Source organism: Odocoileus virginianus, chromosome 29, assembly GCF_023699985.2.
Source record: "Odocoileus virginianus isolate 20LAN1187 ecotype Illinois chromosome 29, Ovbor_1.2, whole genome shotgun sequence".
Taxonomy (NCBI): Eukaryota; Metazoa; Chordata; class Mammalia; order Artiodactyla; family Cervidae; genus Odocoileus; species Odocoileus virginianus.
The window spans coordinates 18,364,190-18,373,399 of NC_069702.1; positions in this window are offsets into that span (position 1 = coordinate 18,364,190).

Genomic DNA, 9,210 nt, shown 5'->3' on the forward strand with positions numbered 1-9,210 from the left:
TGCACAATATCCAGGGATCACAGAGTCAAATTATAAGTTGTCAGTGTGAGTCTGTAGATGCTCTTGAGATTGTTTTTTGTGCATAAAAAAATTCAGAGGTTACATCTTTTTTAATACTAGTGATCTATGGTGATCTTTATTTTAACACAAGTGATCTATGGTGATCCTTATTTATTTATTGCCATGCCACACTTGGGAACTTAGTTCCCTGACCAGGGATCGAACCAGCACCCCTTGCATTAGAAGCTCAGAGTCGGGATCGGGTAGATAGGGAAGTGGGAGGGGGGATCGGGATGGGGAATACATGTAAATCCATGCCTGATTCATGTCACTGTATGACAAAAACCACTACAATATTGTAAAGTAATTAGCCTCCAACTAATAAAAATAAATGAAAAAAAAAAAAAAAAAAGAAGCTCAGAGTCTTAACCACTGAACTGTCAGGGAAGTCCCTACATCTGTTTATAAAATTAATACTTAATTTACTTAAGTTGAGTCTAAGAACCTAGTTCACCTTAGGATTTTAAGTTCAAGTGAAAATTTTTATTTTTCTTTTATAAATATAGCAAATTTTAAAAGCCACTATGAAAGGCCTTAAATGTTATTTGGTATCATTTCTAAATGTTATTAAATAAACTCCCTAAAATCTCTTGAAGTACCTTTATAAATTTAATGTTATTATATTCATAAATATATAATTATTTGATTTAATCTCAAAATTTTCCTGGGAATTTACATAATACATACAAATACAATAAACAACTAATGAACATGATGATTTTTAATTTCTTAAGAGATCTAGTGAGAACTTGACTTTAAATTGCATCAAATCAATTATACTCCCTTTGACATTTTAAAATAGAATCACAAGACTAATCTCTTATTCCAACAGGACAAAGTCTCTTAAACTTTATTGGTACTTAGAACATGAAGTCGAGAGGGAGGAGCCAAGATGGCGGAGGAATAGGATGGGGAGACCACTTTCTCCCCTACAAATTCATCAAAAGAGCAATCGAACGCAGAGCAAACTTCACAAAACAACTTCTGATCGCTAGCTGAGGCCATCAAGTGCCCAGAAAAGCAGCCCATTGTCTTCGAAAGGAGGTAGGACAAAATAGACAAGATAAAAAGAGAGACAAAAGAGCTAGGGATGGAGATCCATCCCGGGAAGGGAGTCTTAATATAGGAAGTTTCCAAACACCAGGAACCCCTCACACTCTTGGGTCTGGGGGAGGTTTTTGAATCTCGGAGGGCAACCTAACTGGGAGGAAAAATAAATAAAACCCGTAGATTACGTGCCTAAAAGCAACTCCCAGCAGAAAAGTACCCCAGACGCCCGCATCCGCCACCAGCAAGTGGGGGCGGAACAGAGAGGAACGGGCAGCATTGCTTAGGGTAAGGACCGGGCCGGAGTGCCTTGAGGGCAATCAGAGGGAGCTTTTGTGAGTTACCAACTTAAACTGTGGGACAACAAAAGAGAGAGAGAAAATTAACCGGCCGGAACACACTGCCGGCCGTTCACAGAACAAAGGGACCGAGCAAGTCCAGAGGAGCTAGCCAGCTGCTGACCGGCCCGGCCCAGCCCCGCCGGAGGCAGGAGGCAGGGGGCAGGGGAAAGGGGCAGGCTCGGCCCCGAGGACTGCATCCCCTACCACACTGCAAACAGGCCTCCAGCTTCTAACCAAAGACTTGCTGAGATTCTGGATGGTCGCCATCCGCCGGGAGGGTCGCAGATAAACACAAGGCGCACACACCCGACTGGCACGGGCGGAAACTGAGGCTGGGGCTGCGGAGGGGAGAGGGCACACTGCACCCGGGGAGAGTGCGCCCGTCAAGCTCCTGGCTGCCTGAGCCACTCGGGCGGGGAAGGCACAAAACGCAGGCGCAACCGAGTCTGCGCTTTTGGGGAATACCCGAAAACTGGAACTGCATGCAACGCAGGGCCCGCTCCATATACAGCAGCAGGGAGCCTGAGCAGCGTAGACTGGGAGAGCACACACCCGTGAGCGGGGCAAACCCAGTGTGGCCGGAACACGGTGAGTGCTCCCCACACACAGCAATATCTGCCTGCAGCACGACTGAACTAGCGAACCTGAACAAGAGACCACCTCCGCCCTCCTGTGTCAGGGCGGAAATTAGAACACTAAGTGTGTGTAGGTTCTACATTCACATAGAAATATTAATACCATAAGTGTTAGTCTCTTGAACTTTTCTATTTTAAAATCTGAAACTATAAAACTTCTAGAGGAGAACATAGGCAAAACACTCTCCGACATAAACCACAGCAGGATCCTCTATGACCCACCTCCCAGAATATTGGAAATAAAAGCAAAAATAAACAAATGGGACCTAATGAAACTTAAAAGCTTTTGCACAACAAAGGAAACTATAAGCAAGGTGAAAAGACAGCCTTCAGAATGAGAGAAAAATAATAGCAAATGAAGCAACAGACAAAGGATTAATTTCAAAAATATACAAGCAACTCCTGCAGCTCAATTCCAGAAAAATAAATGACCCAATCAATCAAAAAATGGGCCAAAGAACTAAACTGACATTTCTCCAAAGAAGACATACAGATGGCTAACAAACACATGAAAATATGCTCAACATCACTCATTATCAGAGAAATGCAAATCAAAACTTCAATGAGGTACCATTACATGCCAGTCAGGATGGCTGCTATCTAAAAGTCTACAAGCAATGAATGCTGGAGAGGGTGTGGAGAAAAGGGAACCCTCTTACACTGTTGGTGGGAATGCAAACTAGTACAGCCGCTATGGAAAACAGTGTGGAGATTCCTTAAAAAACTGGAAATAGAACTGCCATATGACCCAGCAATCCCACTCCTGGGCATACACACCGAGGAAACCAGATCTGAAAGAGACATGTGCACCCCAATGTTCATCACAGCACTGTTTATAATAGCCAGGACATGGAAGCAACCTAGATGCCCATCAGCAGACGAATGGATAAGGAAGCTGTGGTACATATACACCATGGAATATTACTCAACCATTAAAAAGAATTCATTTGAATCAGTTCTAATGAGATGGATGAAACTGGAGCCCATTATACAAACTGAAGTAAGCCAGAAAGATGAAGACCAATACAATATACTAACACATATATATGGAATTTAGAAAGATGGTAATGATAACCCTACATGCAAAACAGAAAAAGAGACACAAATGTACAGAACAGACTTTTGGACTCTGTGGGAGAAGGCGAGGGTGGGATGTTTTGAGAGAACAGCAGCGAAACATGTATATTATCTAGGGTGAAACAGATCATCAGCTCAGGTTGGATGCATGAGACAAGTGCTCAGGGCTGGTGCACTGGGAAGACCCAGAGGGATGGGGTGGGGAGGGAGGCGGGAGGGGGGATTGGGATGGGGACTACATGTAAATCCATGGCTAATTCATGTCAATGTATGGCAAAAATCACTACAATATTGTAAAGTAATTAACCTCCAACTAATAAAAATACATGGAAAATAAATAAATAAATAACCATTTGGAAACAAACAAACAAAAAAATTCTGTTTTAAAATCTAAATCTTCCCAGGGTTGAAAGATGATGTGTACTGTATTAGTTGGCTCAGGCTGCCATAACATAACACTGCAGATTGAGTGGCTTAGACAACAAAATTCATTTTCTCATAGATCTGGAGGCTGGAAGTCCAAGATCAAGGTGTCTGCAGGTGCAGTGTCTTCTGAGGCCTCTCTCCTGGGCTTGCAGAGGGTCACCTTCTATCTGTCTCTTGAGGTGCTCTGTTCACTGTAAGTGTGCATCCTGGGGTTTCTTGTTTGTCCAGATTTCCTAAGGACAGTCATGGGGACTTCCCTGGTGATCCAGTGGTTAAGACTTCACCTTCCAATGCAGGGGATGCTTGTTTGATTCCTGTTCAGGGTACTAAGATTCCATATACCTTAAGGCCAAAAAAAATCAAAACATAAAACAGAAGCAGTATTGTAACAAATTCAATGAAGACTTCAAAAATGGTCCACATCAAAAAAAAAAATAGGACACCAATGATATCAGAGTCCATCCTTATGGTCTCATTTCAACTTACATGTCTGCTAAATTGCTTCAGTTGTGTCCAACTTCCAGATGTTCAAGCTGGATTTAGAAAAGGCAGAGGAACCAGAGATCAAATGGCCAACATCTATTGGATCATAGAGAAAGCAAGAGAATTCCAGAAAGACATCTGCTTCATTGATTATGCCAAAGCTTTTGACTGTGTGGATCACAGCAAACTGTGGGAAATTCTTAAAGAGCTTGGAATACCAGACCACGTTACCTGCCTTCTGAGAAATCTGTATGCAGGTCAAGAAGCAACAGTTAGAACTGGACATGAAACAACAGACTGGTTCCAAGTTGAGAAAGAAGTGTGTCAGGGCTGTATATTGTCACCCTGCTCATTTAACTTGCCTGCAGAGTACATCATGCGAAATGTCTAACTGGATGAAGCATGAGCTGGAATCAAGATTGCCAGGAGAAATATCAATAACTTCAGATATGCAGATGACACCACCCTTATGGCAGAAAGTGAAGAGGAACTAAAGAGCCTCTTGATGAAAGTGAAAGAGGAGAGTGAAAAAGTTGGCTTAAAACTCAACATTCGGAAAACTAAGATCATGGCATCCAGTCCCATCACTTCATGGCAAATAGATGGGGAAACAGGGAGAGACTTTCTTTTTGGGGCTCCAGAATCCCTGCAGATGGTGACTGCAGCCATGAAACTAAAAGACACTTGCTCCTTGGGAGAAAAGCTATGACAAACCTAGACAGCTTATTAAAAAGTAGAGACATTTTTTGCAGACAAAGGTCTGTCTAGTCAAAGCTATGGGTTTTGCAGTAGTCATGTATGGATGTGAGAGTTGGACTATAAAGAGAGCTGAGCACCAGAGAAAGAATTGATGCTTTTGAACTGTGGTGTTGGAGAAGACCCTTAGAGTCCCTTGGACTGCAAGGAGATCAAACCAGTCAATCCTAAAGGGAAATCAGTCCTGAATATTCACTGAAAAGCCTGATGTTGAAGCTGAAACTCCAATACTTTGGCCACCTGATGTGAAGAACTGACTCATTGGAAAAGACCCTGATGCTGGGAAAGATTGAAGGTAGGAGGAGGAGGGGACAAGAGGATGAGATGGTTGGATGGCATCACCCACTCAATGGACATGAGTTTGAGCAGGCTTCAAGGGTTGGTGATGGACAGGTAAACCTGGCGTGCTGCATCCATGAGGTCACAAAGAGTCAGACACGAATGAGCGACTGAACTGAACTGACTGATTTGAGCTAAGAAACAGCCTTCACACTGATGTGACTTAAAATATACAATCTAGCTTTAATTTGCTTAAATTTTTATTTATTTGTTGCTGTTTCATTCAGTGGCTCAGTCTTGTCTGACCCTTTGGGACCCTATGAACTGCAGCAAGCCAGGTTACCCTGTCCTCACTATCTCCTGGAGTCTGCCCAAACTCATGTCCATTGAGTCACTGATGCTGTCTAACCATCTCATCCTCTGCCACCCTCTTCTCCTTTTGCCTTCAATCTTTCCCAGCATCAGGGTCTTTTCCAATGAGTTGGTTCTTCACATCAGATGGCCAAAGTATTGGAGCTTCAGCTTCAACATCAGTCTTTCCAATGAATATTCAGCATTGGTTTCCTTTAGGATGGACTGGTTTGATTTTCTTGCTCTCCAAGGAACTCTCCAGAGTCTTCTCCAGCACCACAATTTGGAAGCATCAGCTCTTCCATGCTCAGCTTTCTTTATGGTCCTACTCTCGCATCCTTACATGACTACTGGAAAAACTATATTTACTTATTTATTTGTGGTTGTGCTGGGTCTTTGTTGCTGTGTGTGGGTTTTCTCCAGTTGCAGCAAATGGGTGCTACTCCTTGTTGCAGTGCCAAGGACTTCTCATTGCAATGTTTTCTTTTGTTACAAAGCACAGACTCTAGGCACACGGGCTTCAGTAGTTGTGGCATATCAGCTCAGCAGTTGCAGCGTGCAGCCTGTAGAGCGCAGGCTCAGTAGTTGTGATGCATGTGGGCTTAGTTGCTCTCCAGCATGTGGAATCTTCCCAGACCAGGGACCAAACCCATGTCTTCTGCTCGGCAGGCAGATTCTTATCCACTGTACCACCAGGGATGTTCAATTTGCTTAAATTCTAAACATACTTTCTCATTACCGACTACCATTCGTGTACCCCAGATTTGTTTTAACATGTTGATGTGTTAGTTATTTTTGCTCATAACCCACAACTAGTGATTGAAAATAATAGACATTTATTATTTCACAGTGTCTGTGGTCAAGAATTCTGGGGTGGTTCAGCCCGGAGGTCTGGGTTAGTCAGCCTAAGCTTCAGTGCTGTCGAGGCTGGATGGAGAAGGATTTGCTTCTGTGCTCTCACATGACTGTGGTCAGGCCTTAGGTCCTCACCACATGGGCCTCCTTACAGAGTCACCACAGGACAGGGCAGCTGGCTCCCTGCCGCAGAAGTCAGCCAAAAGGGAGAGAGTGAAAGCCCCCACAAAGCCACAGTCTTTTTACAGTGTAACCACAGAAGTGACATCCTGTAATTTCTGCCATATTTTATTCACTAGAAGTGAGTCACTCGGTCCACCCTAAACATAAGGGGAGGGGGCATGAATACCAAGGGCAGGATCATTGAGAATCACCCTAAAGGCTAGCTACCATAATTGATAACTATGAACGTGAAAGCTTGAGTTGCTCAGTTGTGTCCAACTCTTGGCGACTCTGTGGACTGTACCCACCAGGTACCTCTGTTCGTGGAATTATCCAGGCAAGAATACTGCAGTGGGTTGCCATTTTCTTCTCCAGGGGATCTTCCCGACCCAGGAGTCGAACCCTGGGTCCCCTGCAGTACAGATAGACTCTTCACCATCTGAGCCACCAGGAAAGCCCTTGAACCTACCGTAATTGATAACTATGGTTCCACACAATTGCTTTTCTTTGTAATTCAGTGTGTTTTATTTTTGGCATTAAAATCATTACCCCATGAACAGTATGAAAAGGCAAAAAGATAAGACACTGAAAGATGAACTCCCCAGGTCAATAGGTGCCCAATATGCTACTGGAGATCAGTGGAGAACTAACTCCAGAAAGAATGAAGGGATGGAGCAAAGCAAAACAACACCCAGATGTGGATGCGACTGGTGATAGAAGCAAGGTCCGATGCTGTAAACAGCAGTATTGCATAGGAACCTGGAATGTTAGGTCCATGAATCAAGGCAAATTGCAAGTGGTCGGACAGGAGATGGCAAGAATAAACGTTGACATTCTAGGAATCAGCGAACTAAAATGGACTGGAATGGGTGAATTTAACTCAGATGACCATTATATCTACTACCGTGGACAGGAATCCCTTAGAAGAAATGGAGTAGCCATCATAGTCAACAAAAGAGTCCAAAATGCAGTACTTGGATACAATCACAAAAATGACAGAATGATCTCTGTTTGTTTCCAAGGCAAACCATTCAATATCATGGTAACCCAAGTCTATGCCCCAACCAGTAATGCTGAAGAAGCTGAAGTTGAATGGTTCTATGGCGACCTACAAGACCTTTCAGAACTAACACCCAAATAAGATGTCCTTTTCATTATAGGGGACTGGAATGCAAAAGTAGGAAGTCAAGAAACACCTGGAGTAACAGGCAGATTTGGCCTCGGAGTACAGAATGAAGCAGGGTAATAGAGTTTTGCCAAGAGAATGCATTTGGCAAACACCCTCTTCCAACCACACAAGAGAAGACCCTACACATGAACATCACCAGATGGTCAATACTGAAATCAGATTGATTATATTCTTTGCAGCTAGAGATGGAACGACAAAGGATGAGATGGTTGGATGGCATCACCGACTCAATGGACATGAGTCTGGGTAAACTCCCAGAGTTGGTGATGGACAGGGAGGCCTGGCATGCTGCATTTCGTGGGGTCACAAAGAGTCGGATGGGACTGTGCGACTGAACTGAACTGAACTGAAAATCATTACTCGAAGAAAGGATCCACCTTTCTCCACCTATATGTAGCATATATTTAGGTTAAGAGATCCTACTCTAATGCCAGACAGATCAGGGTTCAATCCCTGCCTCACCTACCAGCCATGTGGACCTTTAGCAATTATTTCACCTTTGCAAGCATTGGTTGTTCCAACAATAAGATAAAGATAATAATAGTGTGGGCTTCCCAGGTGGTGCTAGTGGTAAAGAATCCTCCTACCAACACAAGAGATGTAAGAGACATAGGTTCAACCCTTGTGTTGGGAAAATCCCTTGGAGGAGGGCATGGCATCCCACTCCAGTATTTTTGCCTGAAGAATCCCATGGACAGAGGAGTCTGGTGGGCTACCTACCGCCCATAGGGTTGCAAAAAGTTGGACATGACTGAAATGACTTAGCACACACACAACAATAGTATGTATCACAGACATGTTGTAGGGATTAAATGAGATCCTGCATATAAAACATTAATATTCTGCTTGGGTATATTCAGTTCAGTTCAGTTCAGTCACTCAGTCGTGTCTGGCACTTTGAGACCCCATGGACTGCAGCACGCCAGGCCTCCCTGTCCATCACCAGGTCCCAGAGTTTACCCAGACTCATGTCCATTGAGTCGGTGATGTCATCCAGCCATCTCACCTTCTGTCGTACCTTTCTCCTGCCTTCAATCTCTCCCAGCATCAGGGTCTTTTCAAATGAGATAGCTCTTCGCATCAAGTGGCCAAAATATTGGAGTTTCAGCTTCAACATCAGTCCTTCCAATGAACACCCAGGACTGATCTCCTTTAGGATGGACTGATTCGATCCCCTTGCAGTCCAAGTGACTCTCAAGAGTCTTCTCCAATATATTAAGATCCATTGCTGCTGCTGCTAAGTCGCTCCAGTCATGTCTGACTCTTAGTGACCCCATGAACTGCAGCCCACCAGGCTCCTCCGTCCATGGGATTTTCCAGGCAAGAGGACTGGAGTGGGGTGCCATTGCCTTCTCCTAAGTTGCAGAGTACATCATGAGAAACGCTGGGCTGGAAGAAGCATAAGCTCCAATCAAGATTGCCAGGAGAAATATCAATAACCTCAGATATGCAGATGACACCACCCTGATGGCAGAAAGTGAAGAGGAACTAAAAAGCCTCTTGATGAAAGTGAAAGGAGAGTGAAAAAAGTTGGCTTAAAGCTCAGCAT